Raw genomic sequence first — 22,091 nt, forward strand, 5'->3', positions numbered from 1 at the left:
GTCATTAAACACATATGTCTCCTCTGACTTGTTAATGTCCTTGCTGTGACTAAGCTTAACCTGACATATCCTTTTTTAAAAAATTCATCCTATTTATGGATTATGGCTTTTCCCAGAGAACAGAAGGAAATGTTTCTCCAGCCCTGTGAAACCAAAAGGAGTTGAATCATTTCCAGTTCCCTTTGTAGATTTAAAAGGTAAGCCTTTTTCTATCATAGAAGAAAACCTATAAAATCTTTAGAATTTATAATTGATATAGGAAATCTGAGTAAAGGAACTGAAAGTAATATTTTCATGTACCCATTTTGAGATTGATTTACAAAATTATTAAATATCTACAATGATTATATTATTCATTAATACTGCAAATAACAACACACTTAGTACTCTATTAGGTAAAGATATTAATATAAGGTAATATTTTTGAGCATTTAATAAGCAAACACTGATCTTCTGTGCTTACCAGCATTCTATTTTATATTAATGTGAGGAAACTGATGTGTAGGGAACTTAACATGACAGACTCGAAGACACACAGCAAGTAAATAAGGGAGCCAGAATTTGAACCCAAAGTTATCTAGCTTTTAAAGCTTATGCCAACCTCTAAGGTTATGTTAGGTTTCCAATCCTCTCAATGGGAAGGAATGGATTTTGTGTCACTCACTGGCAATTTCCCAGACAAGATGGCCTCCCACAAGGAAGCTCTTTTGATGTGAAGGTTCCTTTCAATTTTTCAGCTCTGAGAAATCAATGTTCTATTTTTATACAGGAGTGAATAGTTCTGCTAGGGGAATTGGGAATCAGCACTATAATGGAAACAACTTTGGCTTACATAAGAACTGTTGCCTTATAGGAAATGATATTAAGCTTTTCCAGTGAGAGGATTGAGCTGGGTCCAATATGATGTGAAGAATCTTTCTAAGCCAAGAAAAATGAACACTTCTATAGGCATACATTAGTTGTACCTTACAAAAACTGCTTTGTTTCTTCCTCCTTAAGGAAGAGAAAGGAAGACCTAAGCTGTTATGTTGCACAATTAACTTTTCCAATTTCTTTCCTCATTAATTCCATTCAGTTTATTTAAAATAAATCTTGATATTGTCATTCATTTTTCTTCATCTCCACATACATAATTCCTTCAAAGACTGCATTTCTCTTTTAAGAACAAAGAAACAGTCTTCTGACTACTGGGCCACAAGAGTCAACAAACTTTTGTGCCTGTATTAAAATACTCATGAAGTTGAGACAGGAGGATTGCTTGAACCCAGTAGTTCAAGGTCAGCCTGGGCATCTCAATGAGCTCCTGTCTCTACAAAGGAGTGGCAAAATAGCCTTAAATGTCAATTAATACATGTAGATCTCTCAAGGAAGTTGCTATCATTACTACACATATCAGGATGGATCCAATGGCTTCTGCATGGAAGTTTATGTTGCCTCTGCCAACTACAGTTCATTTTCTGAAACTGCTTTGATAAGACACTACCCTATGTGACTAAATCAAAATTGTGGTGCAGCATTTGGAAGAACCAGGCTTTCTATCAACAAGTCATCTGCTATGCTAGACTGTCTTACTTTGAATTTAGTGTTTGTCTAATTGATATTTGCTCATTTTATACATGGAAGCTCTGTGACATTAATGTGATATTTATATCACTGTGTCTAGAAAGCATGGGTCTGTTACCTAACATGTTTGCATTGTGCTATGGATGAACATAAAATATTTAATTGGTACCCAAACATATTACATATTAGCCCCCAAATAGCTTCACCAAAAATAGGTTTAGGATAAGACACTTGACACTGAAGCTGTCTCTCTCAGTCTCTCTTTCTCTCTCTCTCTGGCTTCCAGTAAACTCAGTGGCAAAAAATTGTTGATGAAGCAACTGCCACCTTCATCAGCCCTGCCAAGCAACTTCTTGGAGCTTGCACTGCAAGTTGTGAATATCAGTAAGGCAGAGAAAAGTTGATGAGTTGAGAAAAACAATGGGAAGAGTTTGTGTCTAAAGCTCTCATTTCCCTGATTTTGGTCACATGCCAGACTCTGACTATATTTCTTCAAATACCACAAAGGGACTCAAACAGTCTCCAATTATATACATATTTTCAACTAGGACTCTTCCTCAGCACATGAGTTGGAATTCCAGAACTGTATTTGAATCTGCCTTCTGCCACTTGTTAGTTTAGTGACTTTGGACTGATAATTTAACCTTCCTAATTTCCTCTTCAGGAAAATAGAGATAGTAACATTACTTGCTGAAAAATGATTATAAAGATTAAATATGATTGAACATGAGAACAGTTTACCCTGCACTGGATACACAGTCACTCACTTCATATTAACTGTCCCTGCAGAACTGCAGGGGCAGAGGTGCCTGAACCTGTCTTACATCTCAGAGACCATATAAAGATTGACTGTAGACATTTATATGTGTAACCAGAAGTCACCACTTGGTGCTGGGGTAGCCATGATGGCCCCCAATCATAACGTACCAGAGATGGAAGACTTAAACTCTTCTCCTTGTTGCTACTGAGAAGGAATTGCTTGAAGAGACCACAACTGAGGACCACAGTCAAGGTGTTTTGTACCAGAGCTTAATGGCTACAAGCCCAATTTCAACTTCCAGCTTTCATGGCTTGGAGGCAAATCAGAGAGATATCACCTGATTCATCAAAAGGAATTTCTTTGCCACTCCTCTAGTAGTTTTTCTTATTTTAGGGGGACTGAAATGGCATGCCATGAAAAGACAGAGACAGTACAGAAATATAAAAGACAAACTACAGGTTAGAATTGCCAAATGAAGTCCAGTGTTTGAAGCATTTGAATATTCCCAAGGAATACAAAAATACCCAAAGCATAAATAATCTACTTTTAGTGATAGACACAACAAAAAGATACTATCGCACAAGAGACTGCGAATAGCCAAGGCAATACTCAGCAAAAAGAGCAATGCTGGAGGTATCACAATACCTGCCTTCAAACTATATTACAAATCAATAGCAATAAAAACAGTATAGTACTGGGAAAATAACAGACATGAAGACTGTGGAACAGAATATAGGACCTGGATATGAACTCACACAACTATATCCACCCTATTTTTTGACAAACATGCCAATAATATATTATGGAAAAACGACAGCCTCATCAACAAATGTTGCTGGGATAAGTGAAACTAGATCAATGTCAATCACCCTTTTATTGTAGCAACTCAAATTGGATCAAGGACCTAAATATCAGACCCAAAACTCTGAAGTTAGTATACTAAGGAGCAGGAAACCCTCTGGAACTAATAGTTATAGGCAAGGACTTCCTGGATAGAACCTCAGCATCCCAGCAACTAAGAGAAAGGATGCACAAATGGGACTTCATAAAATTAAAAAGCTTCTTCACAACAAAAGAAATGGTCTCTAAACTGAAGAGACTACCCACAAACTGGCAGAAAATATTTGCCAGCTATACATCAGAGAAGGGACTGATAACCAGAAACTAAGCTGTCTTAAAATCAATGAACCAATTAAGAAATGGGCCACTGAACTAGACAGAACTTTCTCAAAAGAAGAAATTCAAATGTCTAAAAAGCACATGAAAAAATGCTCACCATCTCTAGACATGAAGGAAATGCAAATCAATACCACACTAAGATTCCACCTTATCCCTGCTAGAATAGCCATCATCAAAAACACCACCAATAACATGTGTTGGTGATGATGTGGGAAAAAAGGAACCCTGGTACACTGATGGTGGGAATGCAACTGGTGCAAGCACTCTGGAAAAAATACTGGAGGCTTGTTTAAAATCTAAATATAGATCTGCTGTAGGAGCCAGCAATCCCACTCCTGGGGATATACTCAAAGGTACTCCAGAGGCACCTCCACACCCATGTTTGTTGCAGCACTATTAACAATAGCCATATTATGGAAATAGCCAAGATGCCCCACTGCTGATGACTGGATTAAGAAAATATGATTTTTATACACAATGGCATTTTACTCAGCCATTAAGAAGAATGATATCTTATCATTTGCAGGTAAATGAATGGAACTGGATTACATCATTCTGAGCGAGGTCAGCCTGGCTCAGAAGACCAAAAATCATATATTCTCCTTCATATGCGGACTTTAGATCTAGGGCAATTACAGCAATGTAGTTACACTTTGGTCAAATGACAAGGGAAGGCACATAGGAGAGATACAGGAATAAGTTGAAAACCCAAAACATGAAAGCATTTGGTGTCCCCACTCCAGAGAAGATAATTCAGAAACCTTGAAGTGACAGAGGTTCTTATGAGAAGGGGATCAGTAACCAATGTAAAGATCACTTAGAGATGAATTAGCATGGGTCATAACACATGTGCACATGCAAGCAATGCTAGGAATATTTTTGTATAACTATCCTTAACTAGCAAAAATGCTTTGCCTTCCTTGTTAGGCTTGTGTCGTTTCTTCAACAAAATTAGTGATAAACACAGAATAGGACCTCCCTGAAGCTGAGGACTGGAAGGGCGAAGAGGGTGGGGGAGGGGGGCAGAGGGGAGAAATGACCCAAAAATGTATGAACATGTGAATAAATCAATAATTTTTTAAAAACTACAAAGGGCAGGAGAGAAAAATAAATCTTTTCTGGATTTGGGTACCAGTGAGAGGGGTTGACACAAGAAGAAGATATTTACTATGTATATGTTAGATGTATTTTACATCCATATATGAAAATAGAAAAATGAACCTTGTTGAAATTGTCCTGAAAATGGAGGGAGGGCTTAACAATATGCACAACAATATGTAAATGGATGATAAAATTATGGTGCACTTACACAATGAATTATTATTCATCTATAGGAAGGCTGAAATTATGTCATTTGCAGAAAAATGAAAGGAACTGCAATCATTACATTAAGTAAAATAAGCTAGACTCAGAAAGACAAATATATATTTTTTCTCATATGTCAAAAACATATAAGAGTGTACAAAGTGTACTATTTCCTATTTCTAGAGTCAGAAAGATGGAAGAGGGGAACATAGACCTTATGTATTCTAAGTTTGATTGAAGTGCATTGTATGTAATCATGAAAATACTGTAGTGAAATTCATTATTTTATAAAGTAAGTGAATCTGGTTAATACAAAAATGAAAAGCTGAAGTTTCACATGTTGAATAATTCAAAATTATTTATTGATCTTTTTATGAATCAAAATTATTGTGCTAAACTTGGAAATCTTCACCTAATATATGATCACCAAAATATTCTCCCTTGTTTTCTATAATATTTCTACTTTTTGGGTTTGTCTATTTAATAATTACACTTAAATGCATTTGAGTTTACTTTTATTTTTAGGTTATTTAGTGGAGGGGAAATAAGTTGGAAAACGTGAGTAACAGCTATACCTTTCCAAGCCCCTGGAGAGTTGATGGTCCAATTGAACCCATTCTTTCCTCACCCAAGTAGCATCTCTTGTACCATGGGGGATGACTTCATTTTTGTTTATGGCAAGAAGTATAGAAAAAACTTTTTGCCTGTGGATATTCAGTGTTTCTAATATAATTTGCTGAATAAACCTACCCTTTTTATCCTCAAGTATGATTGAACCTCTTCTAAAAATCAATAATGTGTGATATCATTGGTTTATTTATGTATATTGGTATCAATACCACACTTCATTGGTTATTGTAGCTTTGTCATAATTGTTGAAGTTAGGTACCAAGCATTATCTCTCACATTGCTCTTCCTTTTAAAAATCATTTTGCCTCTTCTTTATCTATTGAATTTCCTTTTATATTATACCTTCTTATGATTCCTTTTGGAATTTCTTGTGATTCCATTGAACCTATTTATCAGTTTTGAGATGGTTGATATTTTTGACCATTCAAACTGTTCAAATAATGCCCATTTATATATGTGCAAATTTTCTGACCTTTTGAAAATTTCCCCAACACTGTTTTTAATCTGCTAGTGCCTAATCTTCATGTCTTTTTTCAAAACTATTCATTTTTGCAATGATTGAAAAATTTTAATCCTACATCCACTCCTGAGCTAAAATAAAGAAAAAATCACAACAAAAGAAACTCATGAGTAAAATAAAGAAGTTTAAAACCATTTATGAAAATCTTTCAACTACAGGGAAGAAATGATGAAGCTCCAGGCTAAGGCTCAAGGTTTGGAAAGTCCCTGAACAGTTGCTGGTGTTCATCCACAATGGAAGGCGGAAGAATGTGTAGTCTGATTTTTATGAGTTATGAGAGCCTTAATAGACACTTTTTTCAAGAAGAATAGAGCTTACACTTACAGACTGACTTCATTCTACCTGTTCAAAGTATAAAGAAGCATCTTTACTATTCTTTCATTTTCATATTTCAGGCCATAAGATTAAAGATTAAAATTATTATACTTAATTATAAATACTTTTTGAAATGTAACAGAATCATACACACGCACACACACACACACACAATCCTCTGGACAGATTATAATTTATGCATTCATTGTACCCTGACTCATCGGAGTCATCCCACATGTACCCATGCCAATTTATAGGACCTAATTCCCTTCAAAAGAGTGACCTCAACTTAGTTTCAGACACCATCTGAGGCAAAGAGCTAATCTGCATAATTATTCACTCAATAACTATATTTGGTTTGGGGCAGCTTCAGTCCTATTACCAAAGGAGATTCTTTTTCAGGCCACACTTTCAAGACTTTAGGTTATTTATACACCCCTGACACTGTGTAATTGAATTTATTAGTTCATTCATATATGTAATTACTTTTTCCAGAGATGTAAGAAGCAATCATCTGATATTGGTTATGTTCATTATATTCCTTGGCTTTCCAGAAATGTTCAAAGGGTCTATGTAGATTCTATATATCCCTTCTTTCTCACATGTGGTGAACTAGGATCTTCAAAGGCATTCATTTTGTTCATATCACAGATTATCAGTGTTCAGTATACCATAATAAGGATATTCTTTAGGAAAGATAATTCTAATCAAATTGGACAGCCAACTCCAGAAACCCCTAAAGGCAATTGAGTTAATTTATGCTTAAAATTAAATTTCACTAGAATCAATTTCAGTACCTAAATGTGTCTTAGCTGTAGGTTCTATAGAGGAACAGAAAAATTAGGATTTATTAGATTCCCTTACAGGAATTGAAGCCACATATCCAAAGGACTGTTGTATGTATCCTAAAGAGACACAAAACCCTATAATTCCTTAGACAATAAGGCTGGATTCCTGAGAAGAGATACCAACGTTGCAGCTCCAGTCTGAGGATGAAGGCCTGGAATCTCTCTACAAAATCACTTATGTAAGGCCACATTAAAAGGCTGAATAGCTTGGAGTCTGAAGTATATAGTTTATGATACCCACAATAGACACACCTGTTCAGGAAGAATGGTGTTTTCTTGAGATGGATGGTTTTCCTCATTTCACATGGAAATCTACAACTTTGGAAGTTGTAAACCACATGCAGGATGGGTGTTACCTCATTTTCTGACCCATATGTCCATCATTCCTGGAAACACATTTACAAATACAACCAGAAATACACTTTAATAATCTTCTAAGATTCTACAAATCAACTAAGATGAAGGGCTTACACATGTAGAAAATATGATGAAATTTGCAAAATCATTTTTATAATTCATGAGTTTTTTAAAGGCTTCTGTGTAAATGGTCAATATACAAATACCAATTACACTTTTATAATAATATACAAAGACATGTTATTAAGTAAAATTGCAGTACCAACCATTTCCAACTTTAGAAGGAAATTTGTAGACCATGAGATTAATATTTTGCATTTAATGAGAAGTGTTTTTGCTAATTTTGAAAGAAGCTATTAATCTGGGACACAATGTAATTTTGATGATACAATAAAAATTTAGAGCTTGTTTATTTATGACATTTATTTTAGCTTAATCATAATACAATCATTGGATAGTATTCAATGGTATATGGAGAAGCACATTAGGTCTCTTTGTCATAACCTTGAAATCACAGGCAAACAAATGGATCAATGAACTATTTGCTTCCTGTAAAACTGCAATTACAGTGAATAAATGCATTAATTCCTTCACTGGTAATTAAAATGTATTGACTTATTATCATACAAAAAACCAAAAAAAAAAAGTCCAGGTGATTTTAAGAGTCAAATAAACAAGGAACAACTGTACAGTCTTCTGTATAGTCTATATAGTCTATAAACTATAAGAGAAGTTTAGATTGCTTCAGAAAGACCTTTTGAGTGGCCGGGCTGCCAGTCAGAGGTGCCACCGTAACAGTGGCATCTGGGGATCTGGACCTGTTGGTGGGCATGGAGGCTTCAGACTATGGCCTCAAATCCCACAGAGACAGTACCTTTGAAGATGTGACCATGAAGCTTTGAGCTTAAACTGGACAATCAGAGGGTACTCCTGGAGAAGAAGCAGAGAAGAAGTGCCTGGAGTCCCTCATACTCCAGCCAAACAACTTCAGGCTCTGGTGCCTGAAGTGAAGAGGTAGTTAGGAGCACAGGCTTCTGGTGGATCCTCAGACCCCATACACCAACATCATCCTCCATACTGTGCATTTAGGAATCTCAGTTCTGTGGTGGTAACCTTTTCACAGACCTAAGAGATGGCAGGAGGAGTCTGAGATGGAGAATAAGGACCAAGTTAGCATCCCTTCCAGGCATTGATGGTACAGCTGCCTTCCTGAAGCCAGATACTCACTATTTGGAAACCAAACTGCATGTTCTCTCAGTGGGCTCCTCTGCTGTGGAAGAGCACACTGAAGGAAGTGTGATGGAGAAAGTGCTCTGGACACTGCTTTCGAGCTGGACCTTCAAGAACTTCTCCAAAACATGGTATCTCTAGTAGCTTGATCTTTGATGAGAAGACCAATGGTGAGGAAGACAAAGAAAAATAATTTTGCAATCACTGTATTGAGAAACAGAGAGACCCCATTCTGTGTCCATCTAGAAATTAACCACAGATACAGGAGATTTTAGTACAATAGCCCAACAGGTGAACAACCAGCTGAGAGAAGTGGAAAATTTAGAGGACTTTGCATATAATACCCCCCAAGTGATCACCTTAAAGTTTTGAGTAAACAGGGACAAGAAAGGAATGGATTGTGGTCTCTTCCCCACCTACTATATGCACTTGGAAAAAGACAAGAACAAGAAGATCATTCTTCTTTCAGGTAGAAAGTGGAAAAAAGAGCAAAACATCAAAATACCTTATCTCCACTGACCCAACAGATTTATCTCAAAAAGGGGACTGCTACATTGGCAAACTTAGATCAAACCTCATGGGGACCAAGTTCACAGTGTATGACCATGGTTTCAGCTCAGTCACAGCCCAGGGCCTGGTAGAAAAGGCCCACATCCAGTAGGAGCTGTCAGCTATTTGTTATGAAAGAAATGGGTTTTGATTTAAAGGGCCTAGGAAGCCATGATTATTTCATGGATGATCTGAATGATGAATGGATCCCATTCCAGCCAAGGAATGACCACAGACTTTGCTTTCACAATAGTAAAACAAAACCTTGGAGAACTTGATTTAACTGCTCAAGACCCCCATGTGGAACTGCAACATTCAATCCTAACACAACTTCCATGGTTGGGCCACTCAGGTATCTGTGAAGAACTTTCTGATAGTCCACGGGATTGACCCTGATTACATAGTGATGGAATTTGGATGTGTGGCAGAGGACATCTTCACACTGGACTAAAAAAACAACATGCTGTGTGCACTTCAGGCCTTTGCCATCAGGCTTTCAAGTTTCAACAGTAAGTTTGGTATGTGAACTATGAACAGCCAGCAGATCTAGGACTTTTCACTGCCATTCTCACCCTGCCCCAGAATGTGGAGAACAACAGTCTGCCCCCTTTGTAATGACCAAACACCAAGTGGGTGTTCCATGTGCATGTGTGTCTGTGTTTGCATCACACACATATGCATACACACACGTCTTCTCTGGGCTTCAGAAACCTGGTCAGTGATCATGGCTCAGCATGGATAAGAGACTGTTGAAAGCACAGGTTGGCTATCATCCAGGGCACATCTGGGACTTGTGAGGTCACTGCCCAACAGACACTGCCTCAGGAGTGGGGTGATGCTCCATGGAGAGAATGCTGGCCTAGCATGCGTTAAGTCCTGAATGCAATCTCAGCAATGCAGAGGATGTGTGTGTGTGTGTGCATGTGTGTGTGTGTGTGTGTGTGTGATTTCCTCTGCTAGGAAATGTGTAGCAGAATCAGGTTCTATGATTAAATACTTGGGTCACTTTCTTTGAAGACATTTTCAGAGAGGTCATAGAGGGACTGTGTCAAAAATTGCTCTAGTATTCAGGAAAGGAGCCTGCAAGCATTTTCCACAAATGGCTTCATAGTCTCTCTCACTCTATTCACATCTGCCTTGATAGCACAAAAGCAGCCATAACAAATTCATACAGGAATGCGGCTGAGGTCCATAAACTTTGTTGACAAAAAAGCAGCAGGCTAGACCTGTCCTGTGAGCTCTGGTCTGATATCCCTGCTTCAAGTATGTCCATGTAATCTGTGGGCTTGAGCTTCTTCCAGAATGGACCTGAGCTTGTAAAGTCATGAGTGAGGATGGGTACAGAAGTCCTATGGATTAAGAGGTACTCAACTGTAGCACTGTGGCATAGCCTTACCTCCCTGTAGTGATGATGTTTCTGGAGTGTCATCTACCATTAGGGCAGAGAAAAAAAGTCTATTCACCTGGAATCCCCACAGGCGACATCATTCCAGGAGAGGGCAGTGCCTGCACTTGACCTACACACTAGGAAAAAACCTGCACTTGGGCTTCCTCATCTGAGGGAGTGTGGCATTTGCTTTTACAAGCTGGCTGGCTAGTGTGGGCTGAGAAGTCTCAAATACCAGAGTCTCCCTTCCCTGTCTTCCCACAGAGCAGGCCAGGGGCACCAATCTCAGTTGAAGTGGCTGTGGCCAAATCTGACAACAGTATTGGAATTTTCTCTAATTGTCTTCATTTAAATTTTTGGCTCAAAGCATTCACTCTTCAGAGGACTGAGAGGCATTTAATAGCTGATTTCACAGCTGAGGGAAGCCAACTATACTGTCATTGTGGAGTCACGAGCATGGAGGTCTCACACACTTGCTGCAGGGTAGGCAGGGAACTTAATGCACAGAAAGTGCCTATGTCACGGCAGGAAAGGCGCAAGAGGGCTTGGTGAGAAGCAGCTCACAGACCTCATTCTGAAGAACTTCTTGGGCCAGCTGGGGCCATTTATCCAGCATCCACAGGCCCATGGGTGCTGAGATTCCTGCTGAGGACTTCTGCATCCCAGACTTCCCAGCAGTTGACAACTCTTCATTGGTTCCCTTCTCATCTCATCTTGAGAATACCTCCACAGTCTAGGTCCCAAGCTGCTGTTCCAAGGTACTTGCCATTCCTCCTCACTTCCTGTTTCTCCTCATGCCATATCAAAGCCACGTGACTCACAGAAGGACAATCCACACACTTAGTAAAGAAATTTTCACTCTATAGTTTACTAATATACTACAATTAAGTAGAACAAAGGGCAGATCATTATGAAAACTGTAAAAAAAATTCACAAAAGAAGACTTCTGTTAGAAGTCACTAAAACTCATAATAAAGGAAATGAACATTTAATTAAATAAGATTATAAACACAGTAGATTGCAAGAGTAAATGAAAATGTGCTGGTAACTATTTGTATCACTAGAATATTTTAACTGCAGGGCAAATTGTTTCAACTATTGTTTCTTTGGAACAACCCAAAGAAAAATAGGTGCTACTATATACCAGTAACTCTACTTCATTTACCTGCATTTCCCAAAGATGGAAGTTACAATAATCTCTTTGACATCAAGCACTTGATCAAAGGACATTTTCCTTCATTACCTGGAGAAAAAGATTTCCTTATAAACATGAATCTATTGAAATCCAGAATTTTATTACAATGTGAATAAGAATGGCACTATAACTCTTCCAAAAGCTTATAACCAATCCATAATGGCACTATAACTCTTCCAAAAGCTTATAACCAATCCATAAGCAAATTCAAAAGTTGCAGTGTCTGACAGAGCAATGAGAAAGTGTAGCTTTAAAAATTATTAAGTACCTTAAAATGATGTAAAAAACAACTGAGTGAAGTACAAAGTCAATTAATGACTTAGATGACAAATACAGAAATTTGAGTGAAAATTCAGTAAGGAAATTGAGAATATGAAAAACCCCAACATGACAGGTAAATGAGATTCAAGCACTAAAATAGAAACACAGTATATAGCATGAACAATACAGAAGATCAAGCAGTAAACAGAATATCAGAATATTAAGATAAGTCAAAGAAAATATTACACTGAGAGAAAATAAATGAAAAATACTAAACAAGCAAAACTACAACTTTCAAGACTTTTGGGATGTAATCAAAGACCAAACCTAAGTGTTTGTAAGACAGAAGTGGATATTTTTTGTATATCTAAAGTAATAGAAAACATAGTCACTGGCATTATAGCAGAAAACTCCAATCTACAGAAATTACATGGACAACCAAATATTTGAGGTTGTTAGTACCCTAATGAACATGGCCAGAAAAGACCTTCATTATGTAACTTTAGAGTCAATGCCAGGACTACAAAGTGAGGAAAAAAGTTGAAAGCTATAAAATAATAAATATCAACTTATTAAAAAAGACATTCACAATAAAATCACAACTGACCTATTAGCAAAAACCCTAAAAATCAAGAAACTGTGGAATGATACACTTCAAATCCTACAAGCAAATAACTGCCAGCCACAATTACTATATCCAATAAAATAATGTTTTAAACCCAGCAAAAAATAAACATCTTGCAAAACCATTACTTTAGTATAAAAAAATTCATGATTACTAAGCCACTATTACATAACATATTTAAAAATAGCTTAAAAACATATGAGAAAGAAACATAGTTATAAAATACATGCTCAGGCAAATATAAATTTCGTGATATGAATTGCTGAATACATAGAAATTAAGAAAGAATCAAACATGTTCCACTCAGTAAACAGTAAACTCTCAAGATAAACAAGGAAGAAAGAAAGGATCAAATAATACTCAAATCAAGCAGTAATAAAAACAAGAACAAACATCACAGGAATTCAAATATTCATCTCCAAATAAAGGGCATGAATCAATTCAAATTGTACTACATATATACATGGTAATGTTACAAGAAAATTCCCTGTAGAACTCCTTTTTTTCTCAACATTTTTTATTATTGTACAGAGTGTGGGTACATTGTGACATTTAGAAAATTTCTTACAATTTATCTGATATATAATTCTTTCTTTCTTTATTATTCATTTAGTCACATGTACATACATTGTTGGGGTCATATTTCCCCCCTGCTCCCTGCCCTCACCTTCCGCCTTGTTTCCAGGCAGAACCTGTTTTGCACTTTTCTCCAGTTCCACTGAAGAGAAGATCTAAACAATAATAAGAAAGACATATCATTTTTGCTAGTTGAGATAAGGACAGCTATACAGAGAGAATCCTAGCATTGTTTCATGTACAAATGTGTTACAACCCAGAGATGTGATTCATCGCTAACTGATCTTTACACTGGTTCCTGATCCCTTTCTCATGTCGACCTCTGTCACTTTAAAGTTTCTGTAGTAGTTCCTCTGGAGTGGAGACACCAAATGTTTCATGTTTTGGGTTTCATTCTTCAATTCACGCCCTCTATCATATTCCATCATCCTTCCCTTACCTCCATTCTTAGAAAAATTTCAAAATGTAATTTTTCCATTTACATACATGTGTACACAGTATCTGTAACATATTCCCCCTCCTTCACCATCTCCACACCTCCTCCCCCTCCCACTGGTACCAGCCCCTCCAGGGAGGACATGTTCTACCCTCCTGCTTTCTTATTTTGTATAATAAAAGAAGAAAAAATGACACAGGGAGTTTTCTTGTGGTGCTTCCATGGTTGTTTGTGTTCTTGTTGGTAGTCATTTTAACAATAGTGAAGTGGAATCTTAATGTGATTTGGATTTGAATTTCCTTTATGGCCAGGGATGGTCAGCATCTTTTCATATGCTTTCTTAGCCATTTAGACTTCTTCCTGTGAAAAAGCCCTGTTCAGTTCATTTCTCCATTTCTTCACTGGATCTTATATTTTGGGGAGCTTAGATTTTTTTAAGCTCCCTGTGCAATCTGGCTACTAAATCTTTGTCAGATTTTTGCTGGCAAAGATTTTCTCCCATACTTTGAACAGCCTGTTTAATTTAGAAAGTACTTTTGCATGTGCTCTGCAGAAGCTTTTTAATTTCATGTATCCCCATTTGTCAATCCTTTTTCTTAGTTGTTGAGACACTTGAATTCTATTGAGGGTGTCAATGTCTATGCCTATTATTTCCAGTATATTTCCTGCTATTTCTGCACTAGCTTCAGTTTCAGATCCTATATTAAGGTCCTGCATAAACTTTGAGTTGATAACTCCACAGGGTGAGAGAAATGGATATAGCTTCAATTTTCTGAAGGCAGATATCTATTTTTCCCAGCACCATTTGTTGAAGATTCTGTCATTTCTCCATCACATGTTCTTGGCACGTATGTCAAAAATCAAGTTGGCTGGGAAAGAAGATGGTGGCTAGAGGAAGGGAGCAGAAAGCTTGCCTCCTATAGTGAAATCTTGGAAAAACACTGGAGACACACCTTGCAAGCAAAATCACCGAGAAGAGGCAAAACTTTGACCCCTCCACACGTTCAGCCAGCACAGAGAATCTCCACTTCATGTTAAATGGAGAAACCAAGAGGGCCCCCATGCCACCAGATGCCCACACCCAGATGGCTTGTGAAGACACAGACAAGGTGAGCTAAGCGGTACATGGTACTCCTACAGACAACCCTGGGCCAGAAGAGTATAGTCCCTGGACAGACAGACCTCCACCCAGGGAAAAAAGAGAAACTGAGTAATAAGCAATAAGAACAATAAAGACACATTGCAAAGAGGGTGGGTTGCCTTGAGCTCTGAAGAGTGGGGGAGGAAAATCCTTCCCAGAACGTAAATAAACAAGCCGGGCCTGGCTGGAGAGGCTCTGGCAGGAGCGGGAGCACATGCTCGGCAACCAGGAGCGGGAATGCTTGTGAGTGTAGCAGAGGGAGGAAAACTCCACAGGAGAGGGGGGAAGACCCACTTCTCATGTGAGCTGTAAACAAACATGCAGGCCAGAGAAAGCGGGTGCAGTGTCACTTCTTCCAGTATGCTTGGAAAGTGGAAAGCTTGTAGCAGTGGCTCATACACAAGAAAACTCTGAGTAAACAAAGCCTGTAGGGCCAGGGGAATGTTAAGCTCACCCCAGAGATCTGCATAAATAACATCTCCAGCAAAAGCAGACTGACAGCAGTGGGCAGGCAAGCCACAGCTGCAGATAGCCATTCACAGACCTGTCTTCAGACTCCTTGTTTTCTCTCTCCCTACCTTTGATGTGAAAACAACTGAACTACACCTGTATGCTGAAAAACTTACTGAAACTGTATTGCATTTGAACTTGAGACACTTTGTGGGAGATTTTGTGTAGTTTTGTTCCACTTTATGTGTCCCCTTTGATGAGACAACTACAGAACAACAAATGAGGCACCATCACCAGGATTGGAGGCTGAGATGGACACCAAAGTTATTAAGAGTGAAACTAATTGCATTTGAACTTGGAGGGTTTTTTTTCCTATTTTTCATTTTGTTTTATTTTATTTTATTTTTATATAAACACATTTTTCTTTCATCTACTTATTTTTATTTTTATTCTTAGCTTTATTCTTTTTATTTTTTATTTTCAATCCTCTCTCTGTCTCTCTAATGCCTTTTCAGATACAGTTAAATAGTACACTGTCTTTCCCTGTTTATATCTTTGAAAATTTTTTGTTTCTTTGTTTTGCTTTTTTTCCTACTTGATTATTTGTTCTTCCCTTTTCCTTTAACTTCTTTGCTTTCCATCCCCTCACCCTTCCATTCTAAATATCACTAGTGCTATTATGTTAAGACAGAAAATACTTAATAGCACACAGTACAAGGACAAAAACAACATCAAGGGCAATGATGGGAAGACAGAAAAAACAGGCAAACCAGTTTCCCCATAATAAAAAAGTAGTACAGGAACCAGAGCGAAATGAAGAAAACAGATACTCAGATCCAGACTCCAACAAAATGAAGATAAACTATACCAAAGAATCCAATGAAGCCTACAAGAATAATTTAAAAGAAGACATACTACAGGTACTCAATGAGAATTTTATAGAGATGATACTGGATATGGCCAACCAAAATGTACAGGAGACACTCAAGAAATTCCAAGACAACAAAAATAGAGAATTTGGAAAAGCCAAAGAAGAAATAAAGGAAACCATAGAAGCACTGTATAAAAACCAAAGTAAAAAGAAGAACATGACTAATAAAGAGATAAATGAACTCAGGACAAAATATGGACAACATTAAAGAGAAAACTACGCAGGATATGGAAAACCTCAGAAAAAAGAACGAAACAGAATTACAAAACAAATGGAAGACCAATCAAGCAGAAAAGAACAAACAGAAGACAGAATCTCAGAACTTGAAGATGTAATGGTAATTAAAGGAAAAACCAAAGAACTATTAATTAAACAACTGAAGACCTGAGAAAAGAAAATGCAAGAACTCACCAACTCCATCAAAAGACCAAACTTCAGAATCATGGGCATCGAAGAAGGAGAAGAGGTGCAAGCAAAGGGAATGTGTAATATATTCAACAAAATAATAACAAAATTCCCAAATCAAGAAAAAGATATTCCCATACAGATGCACAAGGCCTCCATGACACCAAACAGACCAGATCAGAATAGAACTACCCCACAACATATCATCATTAAAACAACAAGTTCAGAAACCTGGGAAAGAATATTGAAGGGTGTAAGAGAGAAAAAATAAATAACATACAAAAGTAAACCCATCAAAATCACAGCAGACTTCTCAACAGAAACATTAAAATCAAGAACAGCATGAGGTGAGATCTTCAGGGCACTGAATGAAAATAACTTCAACCCCAGGATACTCTACCCAGCAAAGCTATCATTCAAAATAGATGGAGCAATAAAAGTCTTCCATGATAAGCAGAAACTAAAACAATATGTGACAACAAAGCCACCACTACAAAGGATTCTTCAAGGGATTCTGCACACAGAAAGTGAAATCCAGCTTAACCATGAAAACACAGGCAGCACCAAACCACAGGAAAAGAAAAAGCAAGAAAATAGAGAGTAACCTCAACTTAGGTACACACAATCAAACCTTCAAACAACTAAGACAACTAAATGACAGGAATCATCACATACCTATCAGTACTAGTACTTAATGTTAACAGACTTAATTCACCCATCAAAAGGCATCACTTGATGAAATGGATTAAAAAGTCAGATCCAACAATTTGTTGCTTACAGGAGACCCATCCCACCAATAGAAATAAGCATAGGCTTAGGAAGAAAGGCTGGAAGATCTACCAATCCAGTGCCCCCCAAAACAGGCAGGAATAGCAATACTTAACTTTGACAAAGTAGACTTCAAACCTACATTGATCAAATGAGATAAAAAAGGACGTTCCATACTAATAAAGGGAAAATAGATCAAAAGGTGATAATAATTATTAACCTGTATGCACCCAATATCAACACACCCAATTTCATCAAACATACCCTGAAAGACCTAAAAGCATGTGTTAACTCCAACACAGTGGTTGTGGGAGACTTTAACACCCCATTATCATTAATAGATAGGTCACCCAAACAAAAAATCAATAAAGAAATCCAAGATCTAAAATATACAATAGATCAAGTGGACCTACTTGATGTCTACAGAACATTTAATCCATCTACACAATATACGTTCTTCTCAGCAGCCCATGGAGCCTTCTCCAAAATAGATCATATCCTATGGCACAAAGCAAGCCTCAGCAAATATAAGAAAATAGAAATTATATCATGCCTACTATCTGATCACAATGCAGTAAAACTAGAACTCAATAAAAAAGTAAAGAGAAAAAACATGCAACCAGCTGGAAACTAAATAACTCATTACTTAATGACCAAGGGATCATCGATGAAATAAAAGAGGAAATTAAAAAGTTCCTGGAAGTCAATGAAAATGAAAACACAACCTACCGGAACCTATGGGACACAGCCAAAGCAGTCTTGAGAGTAAAGTTTATAGTCATGACTGCATATATTAAAAAGACTGGAAGATCTCAAATCAGTGACCTAATGATACATCTCAAACTCCTAAAAAAACAAGAACAAGCAAATCCCAAAACAAATAGAAGGAGAGAAATAACAAAAATAAGAGCTGAAATCAACAAAATAGAAAACAAAAAACCAACAACAAAGAACCATCTTTTTGTTTCTTTGAAAAAATAAAAGATTGACAGACCCCTGGCAAACCTGACTAAAATGAGGAGAGAAAAAAAACCACATTAGTAGAATCAGAAATGCAAAAAGGGAGATAACAACAAATACCATGGATGTCCTAGCAATCATCAGAGACTACTTCAAAAACCTGTATTCAAATAAATTTGAAAATCTTAAAGAAACGGACAGATTTCTAGATACATATGATCATCCAAAACTGAACCAAGTGGAAATTAATCACCCGAAGAGATTTATAACACAAAATGAAATTAAAGCAGCAATCAAGAGTCTCCCCAAAAAGAAAAGTCCAGGACCTGATGGATTCTCTGCTGAATTCTATTAGACCTTTAAAGAAGAACTGATACCAACTCTCCTTAAACTGTTCCACAAAACAGAAAGGGAAGGAAAACAGCCTAACACATTTTATGAAGCCAGTATTACACTGATTCCAAAACCACGCATAGACACCTCCAAAAAGGAAAACTACATGCCAATGTCCTTAATGAACATTGGTGCAAAAATCCTCAACAAAATAATGGCAAACTGAATTCAACAACACATCAAGAAGATTATTCACCATGACCAAGTAGGCTTCATTCCAGGATTGCAGGGGTGGTTCAACATAAGAAAATCAATAAATGTAATAAACCACATTAACAGAAGCAAAGACAAAAACCACTTGATCATCTCAGTAGATGCAAGAAAAGCCTTTGATAACATCCAACTTCATTTCATGATAAAAGCTCTAAGAAAACTAGGAATAGAAGGAAAGTACTTCAACATTATACATGCTATATATGACAAACCTACAGCCAGCGTTATACTTAATGGAGAAAAACTGGAACCATTCCCTCTAAAATCAGGAACCAGAAAAGGATGCCCACTATCTCCACTCCTATTCTATATAGTACTGGAATTCCTAGCCAGAGCAATTAGGCAAGAAGAAGGAATAAAAGGAAAACAAATAGGTAAACAAACTGTCAAAATACCCCTATTTGCAGATGACATGGTCCTATACCTTCAAGACCCAAACACTCTACTCAGAAGCTTCTAGACATCATCAATAGCTACAGCATGGTAGAAGGATTTCAAATCAACATAGATAAATCGTTAGCATTTCTATACACTAATAATGAACAAACTGAAAAAGAATGTATGAAAACAATTCCATTTACAATAGCCTCAAAAAAATCAAATACCTAGGTGTAAACTTAACAAAAGATGGGAATGATCTCTACAAGGAAAACTATAAACTGCTGAAGAAAGAGATTGAGGAAGACTATAGGAAGTGGAGAGATCTCCCATTTCTCATGGATTGGTAGAATCAACATAGTAAAAAGTTCTACACTCCCAAAAGTAATCTACATGCTTAATGCAATTCCCATCAAAATTCCAATGACATTCATTAAAGACATTGAAAAATCTACCGTTAAATTTATATGGAAACACAAGGGGCCATGAATAGCCAAGGCAATACTCAGTCAAAAGAACAATTCTGGAGGTATCACGATACCTGACTTCAAACTATATTACAAAGCAATAACGATAAAAACAGCATGGTACTGGCACAAAAACAGACATGAAGACCAGTGGAACAGAATAGAGGACCCAGATATGAAGCCACACAACTATAACCAACTTGTCTTTGACAAAGGTGCTAAAAATATATGATGGAGAAATAGCAGCCTCTTCAACAAAAACTGCTGGGAAAACTGGTTAGCAGTCTGCAAAAAACTGAAACTAGATCCATGTATTTCACCCTATACCAAGATTAACTCAAAATGGATCAAGGATCTTAATAACAGACCCCAAACTCTTAAGTTGATACAAGAAAGAGTAGGAAATACTCTGGAGTTAGTAGGTACAGGTAAGAACTTTCTCAATGAAACCCCAGCAGCACAGCAACTAAGAGATAGCATAGATAAATGGGACCTTATAAAACTAAAAAGCTTCTGTACATCAAAAGAAATGGTCTCTAAACTGAAGAGGACACCCACAGAGTGGGAGAAAATATTTGCCAATTATACATCAGACAAAGGACTGATAACCAGAATATACAGGGAACTTAAAAAACTAAATTCTCCCAAAACTAATGAACCACTAAAGAAATGGGCATGTGAACTAAACAGAACTTTCTCAAAAGAAGAAATTCAAATGGCCAGAAAACACATGAAAAAATGCTCACCATCTCTAGCAATAAAGGAAATGCAAATTAAAACCACACTAATATTCCACCTCACCCCTCTCAGAATAGCCATCATTAGCAACACCACCATCAACAGGTATTGGTGAGGATGCAGGAAAAAAGGAACCCTCTTACACTCTGTGGGAAAGTAGTTGTAAAGTAGTACAACCACTCTGGAAAAAAATTTGGAGGCCACTTAAAATGCTAAACATTGATGTACAATTTGATCCAGCAATAGCACTCTTGGGGATATACCCAAAAGACTGTGATACAGGTTACTCCAGAGGCATCTGCACCCCCTTGTTTAATGCAGCACTATTCACAATACCCAAGTTATGGAAACAGCCAAGATTCCCCAATACTGAGGAATGGATCAAGAAAGTGTGGTATCTATACACAATGGAATTTTATGCAGTCATGAAGAAGAATGAAATGTTATCATTCGCTGGTAAATGGATGGAATTGGAGAACATCATTCTGAGTGAGGTTAGCCTGGCCCAAAAGACCAAAAATCATATGTTCTCCCTCATATGTGGACATTAGATCAAGGGTAAACACAACAAGGGGATTGGACTTTGAGCACATAATAAAAGGTAGAGCACACAAGGGAGGTGTGAGGATAGGTTAGACACTCAGAAAATTAGCTAGCATTTGTTGCCCTTAATGCAGAGAAACTAAAGCAGATACCTTAAAAGCAACTGAGGCCAATAGGAAATGGGGACTAGGAGCTAGAGAAAAGGTTAGATCAAAAAGAATTAACCTAGAAAGTAACACATACCCACAGGAAATTAATGTGAGTCAACTCCCTGTATAGCTATCCTTATCTCAATTAGCAAAAACCCTTGTTCCTTCCTATTATTTCTTATACTCTCTCTTCAACAAAATTAGAGATAAGGGCAAAATAGTTTCTGCCATGTATTGAGGGGGTGGGGGGAGAGGGAGGGGCAGAGTGGGTGTAATAGGAGGGGTGGGGGCAGGGGGGAGAAATGACCCAAATATTAATAATAAAACAATAAAAAAATCAAGTTGGCATAGCTGTATAGATTCCTATCTCTTTCTTTCATTCTGTTCCACTTGTATTCATATCTATCTTTTTTGCCAATAACATGTTGTGTTTATTGCTATGGCTCTGTAGTATAGTTTGAAGTCAGAAATTGTGATACCTCCAATATTGCTCTCTTTGCTCAGTATTGCCTTAGCTACCCATTGTCTTTTGTGCATCCAGATAAACTTTATGATTGATTTTTTCAATCTCTGTGATGAATATGCTTAGAATTTTGATGGCAATTTCATCAAACAAGTAGATTGCTTTTGGTAGTATAGTCATTGATACTATTACTCATCCAATCCATAAGAAAGAGAGATTTTTCCATCTTAAGTAGTCTTCACCATTTTCTTTCTACAATGGTTTACAGTTTTCATTGTAAAGGTCTTTAACATCCTTTTCTATGTTTATTCCTAGATATTTTATTTTTGAGGCTATTAAAATGGAATTATTTTCCT

The 22,091-nt window shown here is 37.1% G+C and overlaps 1 pseudogene; it reads left to right on the top strand.

Annotated features, from left to right (window-relative positions):
* The first annotated feature begins 8,307 nt into the window (after window positions 1–8,307).
* On the top strand, window positions 8,308–9,782 carry LOC141415498 (tubby-related protein 3-like; annotated as a pseudogene).
* Window positions 9,783–22,091: the final 12,309 nt, after the last annotated feature.

This window comes from Castor canadensis, chromosome 13 (genome assembly GCF_047511655.1).
Source record: "Castor canadensis chromosome 13, mCasCan1.hap1v2, whole genome shotgun sequence".
NCBI lineage: Eukaryota > Metazoa > Chordata > Mammalia > Rodentia > Castoridae > Castor > Castor canadensis.